A 19228-nucleotide genomic window follows, 5' to 3' on the forward strand; every position below is an offset into this window, starting at 1 on the left:
TGTAAATCCATGTGATTCCTTCTCAGAGGTGTCCCTCACTCTGTCAGGATCTGGTAAGAATGTTGACCTACTTCCTCTTGCACATAGCCCTGCATGGACTATGTACCAAAATCGTGATCTTGGATTCACACTTGATCCTCAGGCCTTATATACTTCCATTTGTCCAGTCCTTATATACTTCCATCCCCCATCAGGAAGGTCTCAAAGCTCTACGCTTCTTTTTGGATTCCAGACCTAATCAGTTCCCCTCTACCACCACTCTGCTCCGTCTAGCGGAATTAGTCCTTACTCTTAATAATTTCTCCTTTTGCTCCTCCCATTTCCTCCAAACTAAAGGTGTAGCTATGGGCACCCGTATGGGTCCTAGCTATGCCTGCCTTTTTGTTGGCTTTGTGGAACAATCTATGTTCCGTGCCTATTCTGGTATCTGTCCCCCACTTTTCCTTCGCTACATCGACGACTGCATTGGCGCTGCTTCCTGCACGCATGCAGAACTCGTTGACTTTATTAACTTTGCCTCCAACTTTCACCCTGCCCTCAAGTTTACCTGGTCTATTTCCGACACCTCCCTCCCCTTTCTAGATCTTTCTGTCTCTGTCTCTGGAGACAGCTTATCCACTGATATCTACTATAAGCCTACTGACTCTCACAGCTATCTGGACTATTCCTCTTCTCACCCTGTCTCTTGCAAAAACGCCATCCCCTTCTCGCAATTCCTCCGTCTCCGCCGCATCTGCTCTCAGGATGAGGCTTTTCATTCTAGGACGAGGGAGATGTCTTCATTTTTTAAAGAAAGGGGCTTCCCTTCCTCCACTATCAACTCTGCTCTTAAACGCATCTCCTCCATTTCACGTACATCTGCTCTCACTCCATCCTCCCACCACCCCACTAGGAATAGGGTTCCCCTGGTCCTCACCTACCACCCCACCAGCCTCCGGGTCCAACATATTATTCTCCGTAACTTCCGCCACCTCCAACGGGATCCCACCACTAAGCACATCTTTCCCTCCACCCCTCTCTCTGCATTCCGCAGGGATCACTCCCTACACAACTCCCTTGTCCATTCGTCCCCCCCATCCCTCCCCACTGATCTCCCTCCTGGCACTTATCCGTGTAAGCGGAACAAGTGCTACACATGCCCTTACACTTCCTCCCTTACCACCATTCAGGGCCCCAAACAGTCCTTCCAGGTGAGGCATCACTTCACCCCTGAGTCGACTGGGGTGATATACTGCGTCCGGTGCTCCCGATGTGGCCTTTTATATATTGGTGAGACCCGACGCAGACTGGGAGACCGCTTTGCTGAACATCTACGCTCTGTCCGCCAGAGAAAGCAGGATCTCCCAGTGGCCACACATTTTAATTCCACATCCCATTCCCATTCTGACATGTCTATCCACGGCCTCCTCTACTGTAAAGATGAAGCCACACTCAGGTTGGAGGAACAACACCTTATATTCCGTCTGGGTAGCCTCCAACCTGATGGCATGAACATTGACTTCTCTAACTTCCGCTAGGCCCCACCTCCCCCTCGTACCCCAGCTGTTACTCATTTTTATGCACACATTCTTTCTCTCACTCTCCTTTTTCTCCCTCTGTCCCTCTGAATATACCTCTTGCCCATCCTCTGGGTCACCCCCCCCCCGTCTTTCTTCCCAGACCTCCTGTCCCATGATCCTCTCGTATCCCCTTTTGCCAATCACCTGTCCAGCTCTCGGCTCCATCCCTCCCCCTCCTGTCTTCTCCTGTCATTTTGCATCTCCCCCTCCCCCTCCAGCTTTCAAATCCCTTACTCACTCTTCCTTCAGTTAGTCCTGACGAAGGGTCTCGGCCTGAAACGTCGACTGCGCCTCTTCCTATAGATGCTGCTTGGCCTGCTGCGTTCACCAGCAACTTTGATGTATGTTGCTTGAATTTCCAGCATCTGCAGAATTCCTGTTGTTTGCGTTTAAACATATACAGCGTCCGTTTCATTCTGGAGACCACGCGTGCTCTCTTCTTTTAGCGAGTGTCTCCAGCCGCCCCGAGTAGTGGTCGAGGAGGTCGTGTCAAACCACCTCCGGGCCTGAGCCCACCCTGCATTTGAAATTGAAAAGCCGGCACGTGCGCCACCTGAACTGCTGCTTCCATAAAAGAAACCGCGTTAATATTTTTACTTCAAATACATTATTATGAACTTACAGCATTGCTTCTATAATGTTTCTTTGTGGGTTGAAACGGAGCTCTACACGATCATGCTGCACGCATGGCACCCACCTTCACACCTTCCCGAACCAGAAGCTACACATAAGATGCGGCGAAACCGGAGGTGACGTCATGACATGCCGCCATACACCATAGACAATGAATTTACCTTCGTTAAACTGTAACATAATTATCAACCTTTAACTTTAACTAGAAAATAGTTACAAACAAATCATTTAAAGCGTAGACCCAACAAAGTCAAATAAATGCCTTAAGGGCAACACACTCCCTGCCTGACCTTTGTAAGGTCACTATAAACATGGTATAGAACTTTAGTCTCTAGATCAGTCTTTAGGTAGAAGTGGAACAACATTTGTAACTGGTCTCAGGTTTCCTTTTCAGGGTTCGTTGTAAAGATGTGAACCGGTTGACTGCCTGCTCTTTGTTGTTTGGCAAGTGCTGGCATGGTTCTCTGAACGGCAGTGGTGCCACCCAGTTGACGCTTCATCTCCAAAAACCTTTGTGTCCATTATTTTTAAGAAGATGGCGTCTTCCACCGGTGGAGCAAGTTTGTTATCATGCTTAGTTTGAGCGAAGACTGACTGTCCCAGTGTCTTCTCAGTTACTTTACTATGCTCGTGCCTTTGTTGCACTTCCTTGATATACATGAAGCTTCTGCAAGGCTGAAAAATTTCTACTTTCTAGCATGTTAGTCTTAAGCGTGTTAACTGTCGGTTTGTGCACGTTGCCAAGGCAGTCCTCTCCTATCACCACCCAGCCCAGATCCAGACGTTGGGCGAAGGGGCATTGTCTGGTCTATTGACCTGCTGCCTGACTTTGTGCACCCTAAGAATGTCTCTTCCAAGTAGCAGGAGTATCTCTGCTTCCGGATCCAGTTCTGGGATGTGCTTGGCAATGTGGTGGAGATGGGGCTGGTGTAGCACTGAGCTTGGCATCGTAATCTCAGATCGGTTATCCATGATCTCATTGCACTCTAAGAGTGGAGGGAGACTGACGACGACTTTGCCATCCAGCGACTCGAGCTGGAAGCCTTCTGCCTTCCTGCCATATATTTCTGCGATGCCACAGCAAGTTCTGAGGTAGTATGGGAATGGATTATACTTTACGCTGAACAACTCGAAGAACTCTGGTCTCACTAGTGAGTGGTCGCTCTGGTCATCCAGAACTACATAGGCTTTGATGGCCTTGTCTTTGGCTCCCTTAGGGTATACCTTAGTGAGGCAGATCTTTGAGCATGAACGACTTGACTGACCTGGACTGCAAACTTCTGTGCAGCTCGAGCTGACAATAGTTGTATTGGAGTGATTCTCTCCCTCCCAGCCAGTCTCTTGTGGGAGTGGAGGAGCCTTGGCAGTTTGTGGTGACGGGCCGGGATGTATGACTCCATCGTGATTAGTTCTGTTACATTCCGAGCACTTTACGGGGAACATACACTCTTTAGCGAGGTGGGAGGTAGAGGAACAGCACTTAAAACATATTCTTTTTTCCTTGAGAAGGGCCTTTCTTTCGTCAAAGGGTTTGTTTCGAAAAATTCTGCATTTTTTTGAGGGGGTGAGGTTTGTTGTGCAATGGACAATTCTTGCTTGGGTCATCGTTGATTGCGGAGACTTCGGTTTTATGTACTGAGGCAGGTTTATTGATGACAAAATTGTTCAAAATGGGTTTGACTGGCTTGGTGTGAGTTGTGGTGTTGCCTTGATTTATGAAGCTAGGGTCGTTTCACCTCTTCGCCTCCTTGCACACAAACCTACTAAAATACTCAACGGGAGGGAATCGACCACCATTCTCTTCCTGGTACTCTGAGCCAATAGACACCCATCTTTCCTGCAGCCCAAATGAAAGTTTGTCCACAATTGGTCCAAAACTGCGTGAGGTGTCCAGATACAACAGGCCAGTTAAATAGCCATCTTCTTTAGCACCTTGAATCTCCATGAGTAAATCTCCTAGTTTTCGTAATTTAGTGTGGTCCTTGGCTGACACCCAAGGAAAATTGTCTATCAGTTGAAATAGCGCCTTCTCAATAATTTCGGGGGCCGCATAGCAGTCCCGAAGTCTCTCCCATGCTTTGTGTAAGGCTAGCTTGGGGTTGCTGACGTACACTGAGCGTATGCGTTTCCTGTTCACTTGATTCCTTTCCCAGCCATTTAGTCATAAGGTCCAACGCTTGGGTTGCTGTGAGCTGGACTCTGCCGGTGGCACTGGTGACTGAGGAGTACCACGCACAGTGATTCTCAGGCTTATCGTCAAACTGGTACAGTCCTGAATTGACGAGGTCTTGCCACGCTAAATACTGTGCTAAGGGTTCTGCTGCAGGTGGTGTGCTAGCTGGGGGAATATGTTGGGGGACATCTGACTGAGCGGGTTTGTTCATCATGGGAGTTGATGTTCTGATTTCAGCCTTTGTCTCTGATCTCGCCAGATCTGGTAAGTTTGGTGTCGGGAAGTATTCGTAATCAGCCCTTTCATGCTTGAGTTTGTGGCAAGGTTGCAACTGTGAGTTGTCTTCCCCAGGTGGATGCGATGCAACAAAGCTTCCCTGTGATTTCACATGAGATGGGACGCCAACGGGCAAGTATGAAGAGGGAGAATGAATGAATCTGCAGGTCAATTTGAGATTGGTCATATTCGCTAGTCCATCCCAATTTGGCCCTTTCTGACATAGATTTTCCTGCTTTGTCTAGAATGTGCATTTCTTCAGCGTTTTCCAACACGTGCTTCCACCGCGGCAGCATCAGCTTCTCGTTGTAGCGTCAGCACTTCTAACTCTGTGTCTATCCTTGCCTTTTCCAACTGGTTTTCCGTTTCTCTGGCAGCCTTTTCTATTTTCAGTTTTTGCTTCTTGGGTAGCGCATGACGCTCGCACCTTGGCGGCTTCTGCTTTAGCTCCTGCAAGGGCAGCCACACTTGTCGATGTCCTACTGCTCTTGGCGCTGAGTGCAAGCGACTTGATGCTTGATCGCGAAGCCATCGTACCACATGTCGAAACACCAAATGATCGCACCTTTTCACTGTAGTGTTCTCGTGCAGTGTGTTGAAACTCTGACTAAACGCCAAGTTAAACCAGAGCCAATGAAGACAGAGTCGTAGTAAGGTTAACCATTTACTGTTCACTCTTCCACATTAACATCATATGGTGAAAACTGTTGATAAAAAACACAAACATATACAGCGTCTGTTTCATTCTGGAGACCACGCGTGCTCTCTTCTTTTAGCGAGTGTCTCCAGCCTCCCCGTGTAGGGAGCGAGGGGGTCATGTCAAACCACTGCCAGGCTTGAGCCGACCCCGCATTTGAAATTGAAAAGCTGGCACGCACGCCACTCCGACTGCCACTTCCTTAACAGAAACCGCTTGAATATTTTTACTTCAAATACATTCTTATGAACTTACGGCGTTGCTTCTATAATGTTTCTTTGTGGGTAGAAATGGAGCTCTTCACCATCATGTTGCACGCATGGCACCCACCTTTACACCTTTCCGAACCGGAGGTTGCACATAAGATGCGGCGAAACCGGAGGTGACGTCATCACATGCCGCGATGTACCATACACAATGAATTTACCTTTGTTAAACTGTAATATAATTATCAACCTTTAACTTTAACTAGAAAGTCGTTACAAACAAATCATTTAAAGCGTAGACCCAGCAAAGTCAAATAAATGCCTTAAGGGCAACACAACTATTTATTTTTCTTTGCATTTCATTTTAGCCAATTTGACGCTGTGTGCTCCTTCAGGTGGCAGCAGGTTTTCATGCACTGGAAGGATAGTGCATATGCATCGACCGATCAGTACTTGGGCTGGTGAAAGGCCCTTCTGCAGTGGTGAACTTCTATAAATCATCACACTTTTGTGGAAATGCTCTTGCCCATCTTGCGCTTTCTGCCTGAGACGCTTCACTACCCTGGCTATTAGAGTTTGGGTGATCTGGGCTTGAAGCTGTATGTCAAAAGCCCAAATCATTGGCAAAGGACTCAAATTCACAGCTTTAAAATTGTGGACCATTGTCTGATACCACTTCACATGGAACTCCATGCCTCACAAACACAGCTTTCAGGAAGGTTATGACCGCTTTGCTGGATGTTGATTGCAGTATTGCAACCTCAGGTAACTGGAAAAGTAGTCTGTTACAACGTGATGACTCTTCCCATTACAATCAAACAAATCCACCTCAATTTTGAAGTACGATCTGTCTGGTACAGGGTGTGGTGTAAGCGGTTCTGCTTACTGCTTTGGTCCGTAGGTGAGGCATATTTCACATGAAGCAATGGTCTTGCTGATGTCCAGGTTCATTCTAGGCCAATACATCATTTCCCGAGCTCTATGTTTAATTTTTCCTCACCAAGATACCCTTCGTGTATCTTAAACCATAAGACCATAAGACAAAGGAGCAGAAGTCGGCCATTCGGCCCATCAAGTCTGCTCTGTCGTTTTATCATGAGCTGATCCATTCTCCCTTTAGTCCCACTCTCCTGCCTTCTCACCATAACCTTTGATGCCCTGGCTACTCAGATACCTATCAATCTCTGCCTTAAATACACCCAATGACTTGGTCTCCACTGCTGCCCGTGGCAACAAATTCCATAGATTCACCACCCTCTGGCTAAAAAATTTCTTCACATCTCTATTCTGAATGGGCGCCCTTCAATCCTTAAGTCATGCCCTCTCGTACTAGACTCACAACCATGGGAAACAACTTTCCCACATCCACTCTGTCCATGCCTTTCAACATTCAAAATGTTTATATGAGGTCCCCCCTCATTCTTCTAAACTCCAAGAAATACAATCCAAGAGCGGACAAACGTTCCTCAAATGTTAACCCTCTCATTCCCGGAATCATTCTAATGAAACCTCTCTGTACCCTCTCCAACGTCCGCACATCCTTTCTTAAATAAGGAGACCAAAACTGCCCACAGTACTCCAAGTGAGGTCTCACCAGCGCCTTATAGAGCCTCAACATCACATCCCTACTCCTATACTCTATTCCTCTAGAAATAAATGCTAACATTGCATTCGCCTTCTTCACCACTGACTCAACCTGGAGGTTAACCCTAAGGGTATCCTGCACAAGGACTCCCAATTTCTCTCCCCATTTAAATAATAGTCTGCCCATTTATTTCTTCTACCAAAGTGCATAACCATACACTTTCAACATTTTATTTCATTTCCCACTTCTTTGCCCATTCTCCCGATCTATCCAAGTCTCTCTGAAGACTCTCTGTTTCCTCAGCACTACTGGCCCCTCCACCTATTTTTGTATCATCAGCAAACTTAGCCACAAAGCCATCTATTCCATAATCCAAATTGTTGAGGTACAACGTAAAAAGAAGCGGCCCCAACACAGACCCCTGTGGAACACCACTGGTAACCGGCAGCCAACCAGAATAGGATCCATTTATTCCCACACTCTGTTTCCTGCCAATCAGCCAATGCCCTATCCACGTATGTAACTTTCCCGTAATTCCATGGGCTCTTATCTTGTTAAGTAGCCTCATGTGCGGCACCTTGTCAAAGGCCTTCTGAAAATCCAAATACACAACATCCACTGCATTTCCCTTCTCTAGCCTACTTGTAATTTCCTCAAGAAATTGCAATAGGTTTGTCAGGCAGGATTTTCCTTTAAGGAAACCATGCTGAGTTCTGCCTATCTTGTCATATGCCTCCAGGTACTCTGTAGCCTCATCCTTGACAATCGACTCCAACAACTTCCCAACCACTGATGTCAAGCTAACAGGTCTATAATTTACTTTTTGCTTCCTTGCCCCCTTCTTAAACAGCGGAGTGACATTTGCAATCTTCCAGTCCTCCGGAACCTTGCCAGAATCTATTGACTTTTGAAAATCATTGCTATAATGCTTCCGCAATCTCCACAGCTACTTCCTTCAGAACACAAGGGTGCATTCCATCTGGTCCGGAAGATTTATTTACCCTTAGACTATTCGGCTTCCTGAGTATTTTCTCTGTCGTAATTGTGACTGTGCACCCTTCTCTTCCCTGATACCCTTGAGTGTCCGGTATACTGCTGATGTCTTCCTCAGTGAAGACTGATGCAAAATACTCGTTCAGTTCTTCCGCCATCTCCTTATCTCCATTACAATTTCTCCAGCATCATTTTCTATCGGTCCTATATCTACTGTCACCTGTCTTTTACACTTTATATACTTGAAAAAGCTTTTCGTATCCTCTTTGATATTATTTGCTAGCTTCCTTTCATAGTTCATCTTTTCCCTCTTAATGACCTACCAAGTTTCCTTTTGTAAGCTTTTTAAAATTTCCCAATCATCTGTCTTCCCACTAATTTTTGCTTCCTTGTCTGCCCTCTCCTTTGCTTTAACTTTGGTTTTGACTTTTCTTGTCAGCCATGGTTGCATCCTTTTTCCATTTGAAAATTTCTTCTTTTTTGGAATATATCTGTCTTGCACCTTCCTCACTTCTCACATAAACTCCAGCCACTGCTGCTCTGCCATCCTTCCTGCTAGTGTCCCTTTCCAGTCAACTTTGGCCAGTTCCTCTCTCATGCCACTGTAATTTCCTTTACTCCTCTGATATACCGACACATCAGATTTTGGCTTCTCTTTTTCAAATTTCACAGTGAATTCAATCATGTTATGATCACTGTCTCCTTCGGGTTCCTTCACCTCAATCTCGCTAATCACCTCTGGTTCATTACACAATACCCAATCCAGTACAGCCGATCCCCTAGTGGGCTCAACAACAAGCTGTTCTAAAAAGCCATCTCGTAGACGTTCTACAAATTCTCTCTCTTGAGATCCAGTGCTGACCTAATTTTCCCAATCCGCTCGCATGTTACGATCTCCCACAATTATCATAACACTGTCCTTCTGACAAGCTTTTTCTATTTCCTTTTGTAAATTGTAGTCCACATCACTGCAGCTGTTTGGAGGCCTATAAATAACTGCCATCAGGGTCCTTTTACCCCTGCGATTTCTTAGCTCAACCCATAAAGTTTCTGCACCTTCCGATCCATGTTACCTGTTGCTAATGATTTAATATCATTTCTTACCAATAAAGCCATGCTTCCCCCTCTGACTACCCTCCTATCCTTCCGATACACCGTGTATCCTTGGACGTTCAGCTCCCAGAGACATGCATCCTTTAGCCACGTCTCAGTGATGGCCACAATATCATACCTGCCAATCTGTAATGGTACAACAAGATCATCCACTTTATTCCTTATGCTGTGTGCACTTAAGTATAACACCATAAGTCCAGTATTTGGTACTTTTTGCTTTGCTTGCACTGCAACTTTATTGCACTGTAACTCATCCCAATGGCTGCAAATTTTCCCCACCACCTGCCTGTCCTTCCTGACATCTTTACTGCTCACTATCTTAGATTTATTTCTGTTTTTCCCCTCCTCTGCTCTATCATTCCGGTTCCCATCCCCCTGCCAAATTAGTTTAAACCCTCTCTAACAGCTCTATTAAACGTTACCACCAGGATATCGGTCCCCTTAGGGTTCAGGTGTCACTCGTCCTTTTTGAACAGGCCATACTTCCCCCAGAAGAGATCCCAATGATCCAAGAATCTGAAGCCTTGCTCCCTGCACCAGTCTCTCAGCCACACATTCATCTGCCTGGTCCTACTATTCTTGCTCTCACTAGCATGTGGCACAGATAGCAATCCTGAGATTACTACCCTGGAGGTCCTGTTTCTCAGCTTCCTTCCTAACTCCCGGAAATCTCTCTTCAGGACCTCCTCCCTTTTCCTATCTTCTGGAACATTTCCCTCTGTAGCAACAACGGAATCACAAAGCCCCGTTCCCTTTGAAGACCATGTCGTCCACTACTGACAGTTCAGCTTTGCATGCCAATAATCCAGAATACACATTGGACAGTCATTCTTAGCTGCTGGTCATCCTTACTGTATTGTTTCTTTGAGTACTTTCATCGTTTCATCTGTCCCTACTGCTGTCCTAACCTTCTCTGTTCTATTGGGAGATACTTGAATGGAGGCAACAATCATGTCAACATAGGCCTGTATATCAGCATTAATTTCTTGGTTATTCTTCTCTTTCTTGTTGACTGCTCAAGACAACACATCAGCAGCAAACATATATTTTCCTGGTGTGTAAATCATCTTCACCTCATATTTCTGCAGCCTTATCAACATGCACTGTATCCTCATCCGGGCAGTCATTTAGTGGTTCGGAGATAATTGAGACCTAAGTCTGCCTCCTCTTCAAAAGTTTGCCCATAGACGTATTGATGGAAACTTTTACATGTATATGTGCTGGCAAGAAGTTCTTTCTCTAATTATGCATAGTTGGCTTCCATACTTGTTAAAGCCCTTGATACATAGGCCACAGGTTGCCATGTGTCATCATGCTGCTGTAGTAGTACTGCTCCAAGGCCAAACCAAGACACATCAGCCAAGATCCTGGTACACTTCTCCAGATCATAAAACTGTAGCACATCTCTTCAGTTAGGACTCTTTTCAGTCTCTGGAAATGCTCTTCTTGCTCGTGAGACCAAACCCACTCATTTCTCTGCTCAAGGAGTGACTTAAGTTGTGCTGACACAGTAGACAGTTGAGGAAGGAACTTAGCCAGGTAAGTCACCATCCCCAAGAAATGTTTCACCTTCTCCTTGTTTTGGAGCCTCTCCATGTTTTCAATGACTGACGTCTTTCTTGGGCCAGGTTTCAACCCCTCCTCCAAAATGACATCTTCTATGAAAGTTGGTATCTTAACACCAAACTCACATTTCTCTTTATTGAATCTCATATTGACATTCTGTGTCACATCAAACACCTGTCTCAGTCGTGCATCATGTTCATCCTTGGTGGATCCCCAGATGATTATGTCATCCATCATGGTCTCAGCACTAGGTATGTTCTCAAAGATCATGTGGATGGTTTTATGGTAGACTTTTGATGCGGACAGAATCCCATACGGTAGACAAAGCCAGTGATATCTTTTCTGTGGTGTGTTAAAAGTTCATAGTTTCGAACTTGCCTCATCAAGCGTCATCTGCCAAAACTCAGTCGATACATCAAGTTTGCTAAACCACACGGCACCTGCAAAATGGGACATGATCTCCTCCCATGCTGGCAGTTTAAAATGCTCTCTCTTGATGGTTTTATTGAGATTTCTTGGGTCTAGGCGTACCCTCATTGCTCCATTCTTCCGTTGCACAGTGGCTAGTGAACTCACCCAGTCTGTGGGTTCTTTAATTTTCTGTATGACATTTATCCATTCCACATGTGCTAGCTCTTCTTCAAGTTTGTCTCGAAGTGCAAAGGAACTTTCCTACATGCATGGACAACTGGAGCCACTGTCTCATTTGTACGAATTTTGTGTACACCAGGTAAGCATCTGAGTTCTTCAAAGACATCTGCATACTCTTCCATGAGTGAAGTGAGGTCATATTTGGACTGTGAACCCACTATGAAAACTCTTTTCACCAGATTGATCTTTTCACATGCACTCAGACCTAATATTGACTATTCTCTCTTTTCTACAACCAGTAGTTGCTGCCCCTTTTGCTTGAAAGTCACTATACAGCCTCCTTTCACTGGGAAGTTCTCACCAGTTTACCACTGGGTAAATCTCGCTCTTTACTTTGAGAGCTTTGTAATCAAACATGGAGAACAGATTCACCTGCCTCTGGTATCAAGCTTGAATGGAATTACTGTCTTATTCACAGTCACTGGAATAATCAGCACCAGCAATGGCAATCTGTAGAGAATCCACGAAGACTTCCTCCATTTCTTCAGCAACCGTGTGCACCTTACTCTTGGTAGCCCCAGCTTTGCAGCACTTTGCTGAATGATTCTTCTTTCCACATTTATTACAGGGCTTTCCATAAGCACGTCGCATCTTTGGGATGTGACTACCTCCACATTTGCCTCATTTGCTGTTGAACTGTGTGAGCCTTCCTCTTTGCTTTGCCGTTGATTTGGCAAACTCTGCGTGCTCTGCCCCTCTGTTTTCACTGCATGTTGTGTTGTGCCTGCCTTGTGCAGCATTTTAGCTTGTGTTCGCACGTTTCTGCTGCCCTACACATACCCACCTCGTTTTCCAGCGTCAAATCTTTTTCATGGAGTAATCTTTGTCTGAGTCCGTTTTCTGTGATTCCACAAACTATTTTATCTCTTACTAATGAGTGTCTCAAATCTTTGAACTCACAGGACTTCCTCAGTACGTGAAGCTCAGCTAATTATTTGTCAAAAGGAACACTTCGTTTCTGAAAAAGGATCTAATGCTTTCCTGGCATATATGAAGAATAAACTCTTCTCAGGCTTCAAACATAGAAATATAGAAACATAGAAAATAGGTGCAGGAGTAGGCCATTCGGCCCTTCGAGCCTGCACCGCCATTCAGTATGATCATGGCTGATCATCCAACTCAGAACCCTGCCCCAGCCTTCCCTCCATCCCCCCGATCCCTTTAGCCACAAGGGTCATATCTAACTCCCTCTTAAATATAGCCAATGAACTGGCCTCAATTGTTTCCTGTGGCAGAGAATTCCACAGATTCACCACTCTCTGTGTGAAGAAGTTTTTCCTAATTTCGGTCCTAAAATGCTTCCCCTTTATCCTCAAACTGTGACCCCTCGTTCTGGACTTCCCCAACATCGGGAACAATCGTCCTGCATCTAGCCTGTCCAATCCCTTTAGGATTTTATACGTTTCAATCAGATCCCCCCTCAATCTTCTAAATTCCAACAAGTATAAGCCTAGTCGATCCAGTCTTTCATCATATGAAACTCCTGCCATTCCAGGAATCAATCTGGTGAACCTACTTTGTACTCCCTCTATGGCAAGGATGTCTTTCCTCAGATTAGGGGACCAAAACTGCACACAATACTCCAGGTGTGGTCTCACCAAGGCCTTGTACAACTGCAGCAGTACCTCCCTGCTCCTGTACTCGAATCCTCTCGCTATAAATGCCAGCATACCATTCGCCTTTTTCACCGCCTGCTGTACCTGCATGCCCACTTTCAACAACTGGTGTATAATGACACCCAGGTCTCGTTGCACCTCCCCTTTTCCTAATCGGTCCCCATTCAGATAATAACCTGTTTTCCTATTTTTGCCACCAAAGTGGATAACTTCACATTTATCCACATTAAATTGCATCTGCCATGAATTTGCCCACTCACCTAACCTATCCAAGTCACCCTGCATCCTCTTAGCATCCTCCTGAAAGCTAACACTGCCACCCAGCTTCGTGTCATCCGCAAAGTTGGAGATACTGCATTTAATTCCCTCATCCAAGTCATTAATATATATTGTAAACAACTGGGGTCCCAGCACTGAGCCTTGCGGTACCCCACTAGTCACTGCCTGCCATTCTGAAAAGGTCCCGTTTATTCCCACTCTTTGCTTCCTGTCTGCCAACCAATTCTCTATCCACATCAATACCTTGCCCCCAATACCGTGTGCTTTAAGTTTGCACACTAATCTCCAGCCAAGTACAGGTATCAATTTTACCTGATGTTTTGATGACAAACTCTGCTGTCTTCATCGGGGATGATGCTTTGGCATGTCTAGTCCAATGGTATTTATGCCCTTATCATCCATCCCTCCTGATTGATTAGTCCTCATCCAATCAGGTTTCCGCTGTCCAATCTTGTTTATAATTGAATTACATTTCTCTGTTAGAGCAAGACCTTCATCTTTGTTAAAATTATTTTCCTCTAATTTTATCTGAATGGCTTCCTTTACTAGGCAGTCTCAAAAGCCATTGGCATGGCACAGTAGTTTTGTGCCATCGAAGTCAACCTTATGGCCTTTGAGAGTGCAAAGTTCTGCTACTGCTGCTTTCTCCGGGTAACCCAAACGGATGCACCTCTTGTGCTCCTTGATGTGGGTTTCCACTGTATTCACAGGGAATCTTGTAAATGCCAGCCATCCTGAGTCCCAGCTCATCTTTGACCTGCATAAACTGTGGTCTGAGTTTCCTTCTGGGTTTGTGGGGTATTAATCCGGTATTTCTTCAGGATCCTGGCAATCCTTCCAGAAACCGTGGAAATATAGGGAAGACAGAAGGTAGCGACAGTTTCTTCCTCAATGTTAGGTTTCCTGGTTTTACCGTCAGTCCTTTTAAGGGCACCATTGATTTTTTTCATCTTGTGGCCAATCTGAGGGAACGTCATGCACAATCATCTTATTTCCTCGTGAAGACTCTCTGAGCCCAAAATAGTTTTTGCACGGTTAATCAAAGTAGAAAGAACCGCCGTACTTTGGGAGGCGTGATGGTGGCTGTTATTGTTGAGGCATAAGTCCGTGTGAGTGGGTTTCCGATAGACGCCATATCCGAGGCTACCATCCAGTTTCCGTCGTATTAGAATGTCCAAGAATGGGAGGCAACATTCTTCTCCTTCTCCATCTCCATCATAAATTGAATGTTTGGATGTATGCTGGTCTGATGGTTGTGGAACTGTTGGATTGCCTGGAGTCCATGAGGGACACTACGAAGGTATCACCGAAATATATGAAGAAGCAGTTGGCGCATAAGTGCGATGAACTCAGAGCCCTCATTGTCAAAGTCTTCATGTTGAAATTAGCAATAGCCAGTAACTGCATAGGTCCGGAGGACTTATTAGGTTATCCATGATGGAAATTCCTTGCCTCTCACCTGAATTTTTTGGTGAAATTCAGGACACAACGTGCTCTCTTGCCTCGCTGGCTGACTAACATCACTTGCTGCTAGCACCTTCCGTACTCCTGCAGTTTCTTTCTCCGTCACTAGCATTTTTTCTCAGTAACGCACAGCACCCATGTACTCTTCATGTTTAGACCTCAAACCAACTTCTAACACCATCTTTGCTCTTAGTAGAGACAAAAAGTGTTGGTAAAAGCTTGAACATTTTGTTTACAGTAATGGTTTTAGTTCTGCCCTGAGCGTATGCAACCAACCCACCAATGTCGTTTCCCATTCGAGGTTGAACTGCCTGCATTGCCCACTGAAAAATGAAGTTCTTTATTATGTACACACATAAGAACACAAGTCAGATTCGTAATTTAATGGAATTCGGCAAATCTTGGTTTGTTCACTTTTGAAATAATGTCATGGAATTGTTTGTATCCACTATAGGGGCAGCAAGGTCTCAGATTGTTGTCCTACCTGAAAGGTCACAACTCCAGTGGTGCAACATTTCCTCAGTATTACACCAGTATGTCAACCTATTTTTATGTAAAAGCATTTGGATTTGGGCTTGAGCTGACAACTTTTTCCTTTTAGGGACAATTGTAATTTCATGAGGCATAGATGCCATCTATGTGCAATTTTTAAATAGCAGAATGGATGTGGATCTTATGAAAAAGCTCAGCAAAAATCTTGCCAAATCATGGATACTTTGGAGATACCCATTTGGTATATATCTGGAGATATCTATTAGTAAAAGATGTATTAATAGCAATTTTCTGCCTTTAAGAATGGATTTAATGTTTTTGAATATGAGAGAAATATGAGAGTTTACCATTCTTATCCTTCCAGTGGGAAAACCCAGCTTGCAAAGAAGGCATCTTATGCTTCAGCTCAGAGCATAAACTCAGAGAGCCTACAGGAATGTAAATATTTGCATAATACTCAAAATTCAAGGCAAATTGAATAACATTTAGAGGGTGATATTTACTGAACTGCAACAATTTTCCTTAATTTTTTTAGCCATCTTTTATATTTTTCCTTCTAGTTCTGGGCTTTCTTTCTTCGTTCTCATTCTGAAAGTAGAATTAGTGGGAATGCACAGTCCTATACAAACACAACGCAAATACTAATAGAGATGTGAAAAATAACACAAACCCCAGACTCACCTGGAACTTCTGAATGGTACGTGCTTTAGGCTGAGTACAAAACTCTTGCTATTTCCCACTCCTGGGGAATCTGCCCACTAAAATGTGCCAAGTTAGACTTAATGTAAGAACAGTGACTCCATTCATTTCAATGGAGATTCAGGATTGTTTGTCATCATTTCCAGTGCACAAGTGTGAAGGAGAACGAAATAATTGTTAGTCTGGATCCAATGCATTATAAAAACAAACATAAAGATAAAGAACACGATAAAAACACAATAAATATTAATATATTAGATAGCTTATATACCAAGATTAATTGCACGTACATAAAGTGACTGTACATAAGGTGACTTTGACAGGGAATTCCTGGTGGTGAAGTAGTGGGCAGAGCTGTTGATCGGCCTTACTGCTTGGAGAAAGTAACTGTTTTTGAGTCTGTTGGTCCTGCCGTGGATGATGTGCAGCTTCCTTCCTGATTGCAGTAGGACAAACAGTCTGTGTGCTGGCTGGGTGGGATCCATGATACTGCTGGCCTTTTTCAAGCACCTCTCTGTATGTACTACATCCTTGATGGTGGGAAGCCAGTGATGTATCGGGCAGTTTTGCCTCTCCATCGTAGAACCTTCCTATCTGTTGCAGCAACACACGTAAAAGTTGTTGGTGAACGCAACAGGCCAGGCAGCATCTATAGGAAGAGGTGCAGTCGACGTTTCAGGCCGAGACCCTTCGTCAGGACTAACTGAAGGAAGAGTGAGTAAGGGATTTGAAAGTTGGAGGGGGAGGGGGAGATCCAAAATGATAGGAGAAGACAGGAAGGGGTGGGATGGAGCCAAGAGCTGGACAGGTGATAGGCAAAAGGGATACGAGAGGATCATGGGACAGGAGGTCCGGGAAGAAAGACAAGGGGGGGGGGCGACCCAGAGGATGGGCAAGAGGTATATTCAGAGGGACAGAGGGAGAAAAAGGAGAGTGAGAGAAAGAATGTGTGTATAAAAATAAGTAACAGATGGGGTACGAGGGGGAGGTGGGGCATTAGCAGAAGTTAGAGAAGTCGATGTTCATGCCATCAAGACATCTCCCTTGTCCTAGAATGAAAAGCCTCATCCTGAGAACAGATGCGGCGGAGACGGAGGAATTGCGAGAAGGGGATGGCGTTTTTGCAAGAGACAGGGTGAGAAGAGGAATAGTCCAGATAGCTGTGAGAGTCAGTAGGCTTATAGTAGACATCAGTGGATAAGCTGTCTCCAGAGACAGAGACAGAAAGATCTAGAAAGGGGAGGGAGGTGTCAGAAATGGACCAGGTAAACTTGAGGGCAGGATGAAAGTTGGAGGCAAAGTTAATAAAGTCAACGAGCTCTGCATGCGTGCAGGAAGCAGCGCCAATGCAATAAGGATGAGGCTTTTCATTCTAGGACGAGGGCGATGTCTTCCTTTTTTAAAGAAAGGGGCTTCCCTTCCTCCATTATCAACTCTGCTCTTAAACGCATCTCCCCCATTTCACGTACATCTGCTCTCACTCCATCCTCCCGCCACCCCACTAGGAATAGGGTTCCCCTGGTCCTCACCTACCACCCCACCAGCCTTCGGGTCCAACATATTATTCTCTGTAACTTCCACCACCTCCAACGGGATCCCACCACTAAGCACATCTTTCTCTCCTCCCCTCTCTCTGCATTCCGCAGGGATCGCTCCCTACGCGACTCCATTGTCCATTCGTCCCCCCCATCCCTCCCCACTGATCTCCCTCCTGGCACTTATCCGTGTAAGCGGAACAAGTGCTACACGTGCCCTTACACTTCCTCCTTTACCACCATTCAGGGCCCCAAACAGTCCTTCCAGGTGAGGCATCACTTCACCTGTGAGTCGGCTGGGGTGATATACTGCGTCCGGTGCTCCCATTGTGGCCTTTTATATATTGGCGAGACCCGACGCAGACTGGGAGACCGCTTTGCTGAACACCTACGCTCTGTCCACCAGAGAAAGCAGGATCTCCCAGTGGCCACACATTTTAATTCCACATCCCATTCCCATTCTGACATGTCTATCCACGGCCTCCTCTACTGTAAAGATGAATCCACACTCAGGTTGGAGGAACAACACCTTATATTCTGTCTGGGTAGCCTCCAACCTGATGGCATGAACATCGACTTCTCTAACTTCCGCTAATGCCCCACCTCCCCCTCATACCCCATCCGTTATTTATTTTTATACACACATTCTTTCTCTCACTCTCCTTTTTCTCCCTCTGTCCCTCTGACTATACCCCTTGCCCATCCTCTGGGTCCCCCCCCGCCGTCTTTCTTCCCGGACCTCCTGTCCCATGATCCTCTCGTATCCCTTTTGCCTGTCAGCTGTCCAGCTCTTGGCTCCATCCCTCCCCCTCCTGTCTTCTCCTGTCATTTTGGATCTCCCCCTCCCCCTCCAACTTTCAAATCCCTTACTCACTCTTCCTTCAGTTAGTCCTGACGAAGGGTCTCGGCCTGAAACGTCGACTGCACCTCTTCCTAGAGATGCTGCCTGGCCTGCTGCGTTCACCAGCAACTTTTATGTGTGTTGCTTGAATTTCCAGCATCTGCAGAATTCCTGTTGTTTGCTATGTGTTGCAGTGCAGTTTCTGGACCATGCAGTGAATCAGCATGCTGGGATGCTCTCCGCTACACATCTGTAGAAGGTCGTGACTATTCATGTGTATCGTCCAGCTCACTTCAGCCTCCCTCAGAAAATAGAGCCACTGGTGAGCTTTTTTTTTGATTTTGTTGAATGTGTTCTGCGACCGTGAGAGGTTGTGTAAGATGTGCACTCCCAGGAGTTTGAAACTGCTTACAGCTTCCACTATCGTGCGACCGATGTAAAGAGGGGTGTGAGTGGTGCAGGTTCTGCTGAGGTCAGTAACCATCACCTTTGGTTTGTTGACATTGAGGAAGAGGTTATTTGCCTGTCAGGTAGCTGCTAAAGTTATAGGTCATTTACCTTTTCTACACTAATAGAATTTATTTAAATGACTTTTAAACTTAATATTTTCAATTGATTTATTTTATTGGCTTTGAAAGTCTTCATGAAGGTTCACTGTTTTCAAACAATTATCTCTCGTGCTCCAGACAGCCATTGAATGACATAATATGTTGCATTTATATGGTATTCCAAAACTTGCGGTCTTTTGTTAAAATTAGTTTTGAAATCTGGCATTGTTGGCGAGGCCTACATTTATCGCTAAACCTTAATTGCCTTTGAGCAGGTGGTGGTGAGTTGCTTTCTTGAATTA

This window comes from Mobula hypostoma, chromosome 22 (genome assembly GCF_963921235.1).
Source record: "Mobula hypostoma chromosome 22, sMobHyp1.1, whole genome shotgun sequence".
Lineage (NCBI taxonomy): Eukaryota > Metazoa > Chordata > Chondrichthyes > Myliobatiformes > Myliobatidae > Mobula > Mobula hypostoma.